The 12,402-nt window shown below is 42.6% G+C and overlaps 1 pseudogene; it reads right to left on the bottom strand.

Annotated features, from left to right (window-relative positions):
- Positions 1–3,580: 3,580 nt before the first annotated feature.
- Positions 3,581–5,542, bottom strand: LOC101134501 (zinc finger protein interacting with ribonucleoprotein K-like; annotated as a pseudogene).
- Between the last annotated feature and the right edge of the window lie 6,860 nt (positions 5,543–12,402).

A 12,402-nucleotide genomic window follows, 5' to 3' on the forward strand; every position in this document is an offset into this window, starting at 1 on the left:
ACCTGGGCAACAAGAGCAAAGCTCCGTCTCAAAAAAAAAAAAAGTTTGTCTTTGTTGATTTTCTCTATTTTATGTATGGATACTATGCCACTTGTTTCTATTTGTTTTTGCTTTTATTTTCCTCCACCCTTTGGTTTTTGTTTTTCTGTTTATAGCTTCTTGAGGTGGATGCTTAATCCACTAATTTTCAGCCTTTCTTCTTTCTCTCTTTCTATATATTTGGCCAGGCAATATAAATTTGTCTTTTTTGTTATACATGTCTATTTATTAATGAAAAAGGAACTATCACCAACATTCATTTAAAAATAGGCAAAAGACATTAACAAACATTTTTCCAAAGAAGATATACAGGTGGCAAATAGACATAAAAAAATGGTCAATACCATAAGATACCAGAAAAATGCAATAAAATCACAGAAGGATGCTATTATACAGCTATTAAAACAACTAAAGTTAAAAAGACTAACCACACCAAGTATTGGCAAGAATGTAGAGAAACAGGAAGGCTCACATACTGTTGATGGGAATGCAAATGGTACAGTTAGGTTATAGTTTGGTAGTTTCTTTAAAAGTGAAGCATTCACATACACTGTACTATTGGAACAGGAGAAATAAAACATTTATGCATCTTAAGAATTATATGCCTATGTTCATAGTAGCATTATTTATAACAGCCCCAAACTGGAAAACATCCAATTATTTATCTGAATTGTGGCATATCCACAGAATAAATATTTCTCAGCAATACAAATGAACTATTCACATAAACAACATTGCTAAATCTTAAAATAATTATGCAGTATGAAAAACATTAGGAAAAGAGGAGTAAATATTTTATGATTCCATTCACATAAAATTCTAGAAAACACAAACTACTCTCTTGTACTGAAAGTAAATCACTGGACTCTTAAAGGCCTTGGAAAGTGCAGGCAGACTGTAAAACAGCATGAGGTGAATCATGAATATGTTCATGATCATGACTAGGGTGGTGTATTAGTCCGTTTTCACACTTCAGATAAAGACATACCTGAGACTGGGCAATTTACCAGAGAAAGACGTTTAATTGGACTTACAGTTCCACATAGCTGGGGAAGTCTCACAATCCTGGCAGAAGTCAAGGAGGAGCAAGTCACATCTTATGTGGATGGAGGCAGGCAAAAAAAGAGAGCTTGTGCAGGGAAACTCCTCTTTATAGAACCATCAGATCTTGTGAAACTTATTCACTATCATGAGAACAGCACGGGAAAGACTTGCCCCCATGATTCAATTACCTCCCACCGGGTCCCTCCCACAACACATGGGAATTCAAGATGAGATTTGGGTGGGGACACAGACAAACCATATCAAGTGGTTTCATGGACTTATATGACAAACTCTTCAAATTATACACCATAAATACATATATGCTATGGCATGTCACTTATACATAAAGGAAGTTTGTAAAACATGTTTCAAAATAAAATACCTGATCTCCCATTTTTCTTTTTTCTTTCTTTCTTTTTTTTTTTTTTTGAGATGGAGTGTCACTCTGTTGCCCAGGCTGGAGTGCAGTGGTGCTATCTTGGCTCACTGCAGCCCCCGCCTCCCGGGTTCAAGTGATTCTCCTGCCTCAGCCTCCCAAGTAGCTGGGATTACAGGCGCCCACCACTATGCCTGGCTATTTTTTTTTTTAATCTTTAGTAGAGATTGGGTTTCACCACGTTGGGCAGGCTGGTCTTGTACTCCTGACCTCAGGTGATCTGCCCCCGTTGACCTCCCAAAGTGCTAAGATTATAGGCGTGAGCCACTGCGCCTGGCCTGATCTCCCACTTTTCAGAAACCAGAAGGCTTGGCAACCTCATGTTGACTGAGCTGTCTTTTCCTTCAGGCTGGAGGAAGGGCAACCCTGCATCCATCAGTGCAGGAAATATCGGCAAGCACTGTAGGCTGCTGTGGTCTGAGACAATAGCAACACTGGTAGAAATCACAAGTCCTACATCCCTGTCCTGTAAGGCTTCTATTATCTGGAGTGCAGTGGTGCGATCTGAACTCATTGCAACCTCTGCCTCCCGGGTTCAAGCGATTCTTGTGTCTCAGCCTCCTGAGTAACTGGGATTACTGATGTGCACCACCACGCCTGGCTAATTTTTGTAGTAGAGATGGGGTTTTACCATGTTGGCCAGGCTGGTCTTGAACTCCTGGCCTCAAGTGATCTGCCTGCCTTGGCCTCCCAAAGTGCTGGGGTTACAGGTGTGAGCCACTGGGCCCAGCCAGACTTCTATTATCTTTATCCTTTTCCTGCTTCTACAGCAACAGACTTGAGGTAAACAACCCAGAAAGTCAACAAGAATTAAAAAAACTAATTATTTTTGCTGACAATGACCTCAGCTATTGGTGATACACAGATTTCTAGGTCCTGTCACTTGCTCAAAGCCACAGTCACAGGAAGATTTGTAAATGCACTTTTATAAGGGGCACATTCCAAGTAGCTTGCTGCAGTCTCCGCCATATCCAGTATTTCTGGACCAATTATAGTTCACACCTGACTCCCATTGTCTTCTGAGTGACATCAGCCTATGGAATGTTTGATATCAGGGCATGTCTCCTTATAGAATCTTGTGAAAAACTTCTCAACAGTCCTGGGCATCATATGACGTCCTCTAGGAACAATGGAACAAATTTGTCCTATTCCCCGAAGCACAGGTGCTTGTCATAATAGCTGGCTTTTCCTCAGGATAACCTCTAGTCTCACAGAAAGTATAGGCATCCAGGCCACAAATTAGAATAACCAAAACCTTGCATTGTTTCCTAGGAGATCTTAGGTAGCAAAACAAATATGACCAAACTCAGAATGAGAATTACTCTGTCATTTTACTTTTTCTGTAGAGGCCCACAAAAGCTATCCACTCCTTCACATAGAGTTCAAGTCTGTTTGCCACCCACCCCACATAGTAAACAAAACCCCAAGATTACAGGTAGATTCAAATATAACGCCTTTAGTGGTGGTGCATGCCTGTAGTCCCAGCTACTCAGCAGGCTGAGGCATGATAATTGTTTGAACCTGGGAGGTGGAGGTTGCAGTGAGCTGAAATCTCACCACTGCACTCCAGCCTGGGTGACAGAGGGAGACCCTGTCTAAAAAAAAGTATATATATATATATATATATATATATATAGAGAGAGAGAGAGAGAGAGAGAGAGAGAGAGAGAGAGAGAGAGCCTTTGTTAGTGCACAAACTGGAACAATGTGAGGCAGCCAGTTGCCAGGTGATGACTTGGAGGCTGGAAGAATGACCAAGAGTCGTGTGAGACCAAGAATTTCCATGAAGGGAAGCCTTCTTCCAGCAGAACCCAGGCTGGGACCTCCTGACCAAAACCGGGTCAGATGTGTGCTGTGATCAGTCAGAAAAGAGAATGAATTTCCCCAATAGGCTCAGACTGCTCAAGATTTCCTCCAAAGAAGAAAAGAACACACAGATGTCTGCCTTGCCTCAGAATATCAGGGTGACCAATGCCTACTGTGCAAGGTGGTAGAGGGGAGACGGTTTCTACCAAAGAAACTTGGAAGCATAACGTTCAACTTCAGGCAGGTGGCTCCCTCCTAAAGGCTCTCCACTGCCACAATACTACAGAGACAGCACATTCTCTCTAGGTCTAAGGCTCTTCTCAAGTGTGGACTTTCAGGAGCTAAATGATGATAGATCTTGAAGGTAAACACTCTTCCACATTTGCTGCATTCATGAGGCCTCCACGTGTTATGACATTTTTGGTGATGAATGAGGCTGGCGCACTGGCTAAAGGAATTCCCACATTGGTTGCACTCATAAGGCCTTTCTCCAGTGTGAACCACCTGGTGTTGAATAAGGCCAGACTTTTGACTAAAGGACTTTCCATGCTGGCCACACTCATAAGGCCTTGCTCCAATATGAATTCTCCCGTGTTGAATAAGGATGGAGGCCTTCCTCCAGTGTGAACTCTCTGCTGACTAAAGGATTTCCCACACTGGCCACACTCTTAAGGCTTGTTCTGGTGTGAATTCTTTGGTGTTGATTAAGAATGGCACTTTGACTACAAGAATTCCCGCATTCACCACGTTTATAAGGTCTTTCTCCAGTGTGAACTCTTCAGGGTTTAACAAAGTGGCTTTTTTGCTAAAAGATTTCCCACATTGGCTACCCTCATAAGGCCTTGCTCCAGTGTGTATTTTCTGGTGGTCAACAAGGCTGGAGTTTTGTCTAAATAATTTTCCACATTTGCTGCACTCATAAGGCCTTTTTTTAGCGTGGATTCTCTGATGGTCATTCAGGTGGGAGGTTTGGCTAAAGAATTTTCCACATTCATTGTATTCCGAGGGCCTTTCCCCAGTATGCATTCTCTGGTGCTAAACAAGTGAGTACTTGCCACAGAAGGCTTCCCCACATTTGCCATTTTTTGTTTTGTTTTGTTTTTTGTTTTTGAGACAGACTTTCACTCTGTTGTCCAGGCTAGAGTGCAGTGGTGTGATGTCAGCTCACTGCAACCTTTACCTCCTGGGTTCAAGCAATTCTCCTACCTCAGCCTCCCAAGTAGCTGGGACTACAGGTGCACACCACCATACCTGGCTAATTTTTTTTTTTTTTGTATTTTTAGTAGAGACAGGGTTTCACCATATTGGCCAGGCTGGTCTCGAACTCCTGACCTCAGGTGATCCGCCCACCTCGGCCTCGAAAAGTGTTGGGATTACAGGTGTAAGCCACTGCGCCCAGCCAGCTTTCCCACATTTGATACACTCATAAAGGCTTTGTCCAGTGTAAACTCTTAGTGAACAGGAGTGCTTGTGCCTGGAAGCCTTCCCACACTGACCTGACTTGTAATGACTTTTTTGACTGTGAGTGTCCTCTCCACATTTGGTGATCGTGTTGGGCTTCTTAGTTTTAGGAAAGACCAGGGACCTAGAAGCCCCAAGATGGCTGGGAGGTCCTTCCCAACCTCGCATTTGCGGAAGGGCTTCCCTGATATATGGAAAAGGCAGTGCTTCACTTACGAGGCTCTGTCCATGTCCCTCTTCAAGGATTTCTTTGCACTGTGATGTTTCTGGTGCTGGTACTGGTTTGCACGTGCTCCAACCAAGTAAGGTTCCCGCCCAGGGAGATTAGCCAGAGGCAAGATATCTTTCAGGAATGGAACATATATCTCCCAGGGTTGAGTCTTCAGTGTGGATGAACCTGCCTTAAACTGTGACACTCCCACAGAAACATTCTGCTCAGAAGGTGTCTCTTCATCCTCTTTACCATGCCCACAACCCAGTGAGGCTACTTTTACAAGAGGCACATTCCAACTAGTTTGCTGCAGGCTCCACCACGCCCAGTATTTCTGTACAAAATCCTGGGTAAAATACAAGTGCAAAGTTCTCCAGCATCACTTCAAGGTATAGGAGCCTCCAAGCCTCATCAGGAAGTCCCCACTCGTCCTGTGAGAAGTAAATGGCGATGTCCTCAAAGGTCATACAGCCCTTTGTGAGATTTATATGTTCTTCTGTAGTCATGGTAACCTGAGCCAGGGCCCTCAGTTCTGCCGCTGCCATTGGAACCTGTGGACGGTGCGGGACCGGGACCGGGACAAGGACCAAGACCAGCGCGGGGACCCGAGCAAAGCTGTCACCCCCGCCGCCGCCGACCCCCATACCCGACACTGTTCAGCAGGAGGGCCCCTCCCCTCGCCCCTTCCTGCCCTCTCGCCAAACGACGCGCTCCCAAAGCTCTGACGGCCTGGATGGACTCAAGAGCTGCTAAAATGACTGTCACTGGAGCAATACCCTGTCTTTTTTTTTTTTCTTTTTTCTTTTCTTTTTTTTTTTTTTGAGACAGAGTCTCGCTCTGTCGCCCAGGCTGGAGTGCAATGGCGCGATCTCAGCTCACTGCAACCTCGGCCTCCTGGGTTCAAGCAATTCTCCTGACTCAGCCTCCCAAGTAGCTGGGATTACAGGCACCCGCCACCACGCCCAGCTAATTTTTGTATTTTTAGTAGAGACGGGGTTTCACCATGTTGGTCAGGCTGGTCTCAAAATCCTGACCTCAGGTGATCCACCCGCCTCAGCCTCCCAAAGTGATGGAATTACAGGCGTAAGCCACTGCGCCCGGCCTCTTTTGTATAGGTAAATAATGATCAAATATTGCAACTTTATACGGTTTATCCTAATATTTAAGGCTAAAAACTTGCTGTAAGCACTGGTATTTCCCATAAGTTAAAATATTGATGTTACAAAATTATTTCTTGTTGATGAGTGCATTCATTTATAGTAAAAGTGCAAATCAGGCATGGGAAAGATACACACCAGTTTTAGGATAGTAGTTACTTTAGAGAAGGAAGGGATGATGAAGGAATATAGATGTAACATTTTATTTCTTACAAATACAGCATTGAAATGTAAATGAACATGTATAGCAAATAAGGCAGGATAGTAACATCCGTTTAATTTTGTTAGTGGGTAAATCCCACAAGATTTTATACTTAGATTTTTTTATCATTCAGTTGAAAATATTTCTTATTTAATTATGATCTGTGATCTTTCCCATGCCTGATTTGCACTTTTACTATAAGTGAATGCACTCATCAACAAGAAATAATTTTGTAACATCAATATTTTAACTTATGGGAAATACCAGTGCTTATAGCAAGTTTTTAGCCTTAAATATTAGGATAAACCGTATAAAGTTGCAATATTTGATCATTATTTACCTATACAAAAGAGACCGGGTGCAGTGGCTTACGCCTGTAATTCCATCACTTTGGGAGGCTGAGGCAGGTGGATCACCTGAGGTCAGGATTTTGAGACCAGCCTGACCAACATGGTGAAACCCCGTCTCTACTAAAAATACAAAAATTAGCTGGGCGTGGTGGCGGGTGCCTGTAATCCCAGCTACTTGGGAGGCTGAGTCAGGAGAATTGCTTGAACCCAGGAGGCCGAGGTTGCAGTGAGCAGAGATCACACCACTGCACTCCAGCCTGGGCAACAGAGTGAGACTCCGTCTCAGAACAACAACAACAAAAAATCCAGGATCCAATTTAGGATCATAAAATACATTTAGTTGTCAGTGTTTGTTTAATTTCCCTTAATCTAGAGCAGTTCCCCTGTACTTTTTTTTCTTCAGGCTTTGATGACATTGTCTTTTTCAAAAGTCCAAGCTAGTTATTTTATATTTGTCTGATTGTTTTATTTTGATTAAATCCAAATTAAAAATACTTGGCAAAATACTACATAGGTAATGTTATGTCCTTTGTGCATCTTATCAAGAGACATAAGTTTGTCCCATTATTTACCTCCGTTCTTTTTTGTTCCTTTTTTTTTTTTTTTTTTTTGAGACAAGGTTGTCTCTGTTGCCCAGGCTGCAGTGCAGTGGTGGCGTGATCACTCACTGCGTCCTTGAACTCCTGGACTCAAGTGATCTTCTCATCCCAGCCTCCTGAGTAGTTGGGACTACAGGCATGCCACCACCATGCCGAGCTGATTTTTAAAATTTTTTATAGAGACGGGAATCTCATTATGTTGCCCAGGCTGGTCTTGAACTCCTGGCCTCAAAGGATCCTCCTGCCTCAGCCTCCCAAACTACTGGGATCACAGGCATGACCCAGTGTGCCCAGCCTCACCTCCATTCTTTTTTTTGTTTGTTTTCAGAAAAGCACAATTTTAATGCTGCTAGCAGTATTGACAAATATTTGAGCTCAGATTTGACACCACATGGATCTATGGCTATTTTAACAAGACATCATAGAACTTATCTGTTCATAATGTTGACAATGAGGCATTAAGAAAGGATATATGTTGATCAATATCTTTAAAGAGCATATTTTGCTAGTAGCTTCAATAATATTTACCATTTCTGAAATTCCTGTTTTGTATAATGACATTTTTACAATCACCGTTTGATTGATTGATTGATTGATTTTGAGATGGAGTCTCGCTCTGTCACCCAGGGTGGAGTGCGGTTGTGCAATCTCGGCTCATTGTAACCTCTATCTTACAGGCTCAAGCGATTCTCGTGCCTCAGCCTGCCAAGTAGCTGGGATTACAGGTGTGCCATCACGCCCAGCTAATTTTTTGTATTTTTAGTAGAGACAGGGTTTGGTCATGTTGCCCAGGCTGGTCTTGAACTCCTGAGCTCAGGCAATCTGCCCACCTTGGCTTTCCAAAGTGCTAGAATTACAGGCGTGAGTCGACGCACCTGACCTCATTTTTGTGTTTTTTAGTAGACACGTGGTTTCCCAAAGTGTAGCATAATAGATAATAGATAATTTATTTTGACTTAATTTCCAGTTCATTATTTGCCCTTCAGTTGCACCATATGACTACTGAAGTATTGAGTTTTAAACTTCAGTTATTTGTTTTGCTGTAAGTTTTATTTGGTTTCTTTTTAAGTCTTCAGTGTCACTTTTTAGGGTTTCCTATTCTCTGTAGATTTGATCTAGCTTATGTTTCATTTCATTTAAAATGGTAAGCATACCTCACAGTTATTTAATCAGATAATCTGTATTATCTGAAGTTAGCATTATCTGAATAGTCTTCACTATCTGAAGTTTTTGAGGGTCTGTTTTTGTTGCTGGTTGTAGCCACTGGTTATTGCTCTCGGGGTCTAGTTTTCTTGTGCGCTTGGTCATCTTGTATTGAGACAGGATGTTGCTGTCTTGCCCAGGTTGGAATGCAGTGACATGATCATGGCTCACTGCAGCCTCAACCTCCTGGGCTCAAGTGATCCTCCCACCTCAGACTCTTAAGTAGCTAGGACTACAGATGCATGCCACCATGCCCATACTTGGTTATCTTTGACCATGTGTTCCTCACTGAATTTAAAAATTATTTGTAAGAATAATTTGAGATCAAGAATAAAGGTATCTTTCTTCAAACATATGTGTTTGTTTCTCTCAGGTACTTGGGGGTACCAGCAATATGGCATTTCCTTAAACCTCGTTCAAGGCTGGAGGTTCTGTGATCAACCCAGAGAAACAGACTTGGATTTTAATCCCGTGTGAGGACGGTCCCAGCTCTGGTTCAACCTTTTCCTGAGGGTGTAGGGTCCTAGTTTATTGAGGGGGGATCTACTATTTGTGGGGGCTCCAGGCTTTGACTTCTGTCCTGATGTCACTTGCTCTGTGAATTATTCAAAGTGAACGTTCAAAAATTTACGATTGTCAAGAACTCTCAGAGAAAAAGTTTCTTTTCCTCTTATTCACCTCACTGGTAAATATTTAACCTTCAATTGTGGCCTAGTAATTCCTTACCATTTTGTCAGAATTTTTATGCTGTTTTTTTTTTTTTTTTTGATGGAGTCTTGCTCTGTTAACAGCCCAGGCTGGAGTGTGGTGGCATAATCTTGGCTCACTGCAACTTCTGCCTCCAGGGTTCAAGCCATTCTCCTGCCTCAGCCACCCAGGTAGCTGAGATTACAGGTTCCTGCCACCATGCCTGGCTTTTTTTTTTTGTATTTTTAGTAGAGATGAAGTTTCACCTTTTTGGCCAGGTTGGTCTCGAACTCCTGACCTCAAGTGATCCAACCACCTCGGCCTCCCAAAGTGCCGGGATTACAGGCGTGAGCCACTGGGTCCGACTGAAAGCTAGCATTTAATTCAGCCTCTTCTGTCTCTTCTGCTTAAGGTGAAGGCAATTCCTACTTTTTCTTCCTGGCTTATTTATTTGCTTTTATTTTCTAGAGACAGGATCTCACTCTGTCATCTAGGCTGGAGTGCAGTTGCATGACCATGGCTCATTGCAGCCTCAAATTCCAGAGCTCAAGCAATCCTCCCACCTCAGCCTCCCAAGTAGCTGAGACTACAGGTGTGTGCCACCACTCCTAGTTAATTTTTAAAATTTTTTACAGAGATGGGGGGGCTCACTTTGTTGCCCAGGCTAGTCTTGAACTCCTAGCTTCAAGCAATCCTCCCTCTTTGGCTCCCCTAAATTGCTGAGATTACAAGCATGAGCCACCATGACCTCTTCCTGGCTTAATTCCTCATCTTCTGTGTGTGATCACTCAGATGGGAGAAGACATATCTCCAGAAGAATAAGAAGTAGGTATAAGGCACAGGACACTTCCTCAGGGCAATAAGTTCTGCAGAAACATAAAGTAACTCTAGTTCAACTACGCACAGCTATTTTTGCAAAACTTTATGTTACAAATCAAAACTCAGTTCATCAATCTAAAAACATCTTCATTCAGGTTGCTCCATAGTTTCCATCAAGAACAAAGTATAGGGTTGAAGAACATTCAAAAAACAAAACAAAACAAAAACAAAGGGCAGGTACTTTCTTTGCATGTATGGAACTGAAGAGTTCATTTAGGGGTTATCTCCAACCCTCTCCCCTAAAAGGAGCAGCTGGAACTAAAGATGAATTCACATTTCTACTTCCCAATCTTGGTGCTTGTACTTTTTAAATAACAGCTTTCTCAACTTTTATCCATCAATATTTCCCCCAAAATTCTCAGACCTCACAATTCATCCTAGACATCTTGTTAACTTTCCATCAAAACAGCAGATTCCAACTGCCTCTTTCCTCCATCTTTCCCCTTCCCCACCTTGGATAGTTTAGATGGAACAAGAGTTAATGGCCTACAATGCTGCCTTTCATAAAAGCTGCTTGCTACTAAATAGGTCTTGCCAACATATTTGCTTATAAAAACAGGCACCTCTGTGGCAATATTTTATTCCTATGATGCTTTTTCCATTCTATCAGGACATGCCAGAAATGTGACCATTTTGGTTGATGGTCTTTAGTACAGTGGACTCAACTGTTCAGCTTCAGCATACTTTGATCTGGGTTTTGACTGGCTAAGAACCTTAAACTGAGATATTTTAACACATCAGTGAGACACTGAATCTCTTATGAAGAAGGCAGAGAGTAGTGCTTGAAGAAACTGTCTATTGGTTATTAAATGTGAAAATTAGTGCTTATAGTCCAGCAAGTTTTTTTAATTATCTGACAGAAATGCAAGATATCTCAAGAAAGTGTCTTAAAGCATTACCTTTTAGAACAATTTGCTTTCCACCAAGATATGTGTATATTGAACGTGAATGGGAAATGGAGTGAAAGTGTCTGTGTATAATATAAAGTGCACCAGAAAGAGGAGAGAATGGAGGGTGAGAGATGGCTGTTCCTCAGGCAGAGGAAAAGAAGGAATAATTTATTTAAACCTGGCCATCTGCCTCTTCCTGTCCCTACAAGTTTGTAGGGACAATTAGTTGAGGATATACTAGGTTATGGTGTAGTAGTAACTCCAAATATTAGTGGCTTAACGCAAGAAATATTTATTTGTCTCTCATATCCAGTGTAGGTCTGAGGGACTTTCTAGCATGACTGTATTTCTATGTGTCAACTAAGCTAGTCAGCCTGATGGAGGCTTTACCATCTGGTAATTGTACCATTTTAAACACATGGTTGTTTTAAACTTGCTTGATGTAACATGGGAAGAAAGAGTTTGAGGCTCAGCTACATGCTACCCTCTAACTGGGCACCTTTCTTCTCAATGCAACTAGACTCATCTCTCTAAAATGCAAACTGGTTCACGCCACTCCCTTGCTTACAACTCCCACTGCCATTACAGTAAAGTCCAAATTCTGATTCCATGGTTTGTAAGATTCTCCAATACCTGTTTTTGGATTATTTCTCTAGCTTCACTCCCCGTTAGTCCCCTATAGCCCTCTTGCACTCTACGATCCTGCTATGCATTCTTTTTCTGGTTCTTGAATTGAGTGGTTTACCTGCATGCTTTTGCACATACTGTCTTTCTCCACCTCATTCATCTGGCAAACTCCTATTCGTCCTGAGGGCTTACATGTCACTAGAATCTCTCCCTTTGCCTCCTCAACCATGCTGGGGGTCCCTCCTCTGTGCCTCTATGGCCATCAGTATTTTTTGTGTCATAGCACTACCCTTGTGATATCATAATTAACAGTTTATTATCTCCCTCACTGCAATGTGAGCTCCATATGAGCAGGGACTATGTCTGTCTCGTCCAATGCCCAGCACATGGCTTAGCAAAATATCTGTGAACAAAAAACTAAGTAAAAGAATGATTGAATGTCAGAAATTCTGTATCTTCTGGTGTCAGGATTCTCCTGGTGCCTTGGCTTCCAGTAAATTTGCCTGTCTTTCCTGAGAAGGAACTTGCACCTATCACCTTCTTTGACGATAGTGCATGCAGCACTATTTTCCATCAACACTTAGGGCAAAGCAACAAATTAAGGGGTTGGAGGAAGGGGCAGTTGTTCTAGTGGGCTAGTGGTATTGCCTGCATACTTGAAGCCCTGCCCCACCCCGCCTCACCTCGCCTCACCTCTCTTTTTTTTTCCTCTTGTCACCCAGGCTGGAGTGCAGCGGCACAATCTCAGCTCACTGCAACCTCCGCCTCCCGGGTTCAAGCGATTCTCCTGCCTCAGCCTCCCAAGTAGCTG

The sequence above is a fragment of the Gorilla gorilla genome, chromosome X (genome assembly GCF_029281585.2).
Source record: "Gorilla gorilla gorilla isolate KB3781 chromosome X, NHGRI_mGorGor1-v2.1_pri, whole genome shotgun sequence".
NCBI classification, from domain to species: Eukaryota; Metazoa; Chordata; class Mammalia; order Primates; family Hominidae; genus Gorilla; species Gorilla gorilla.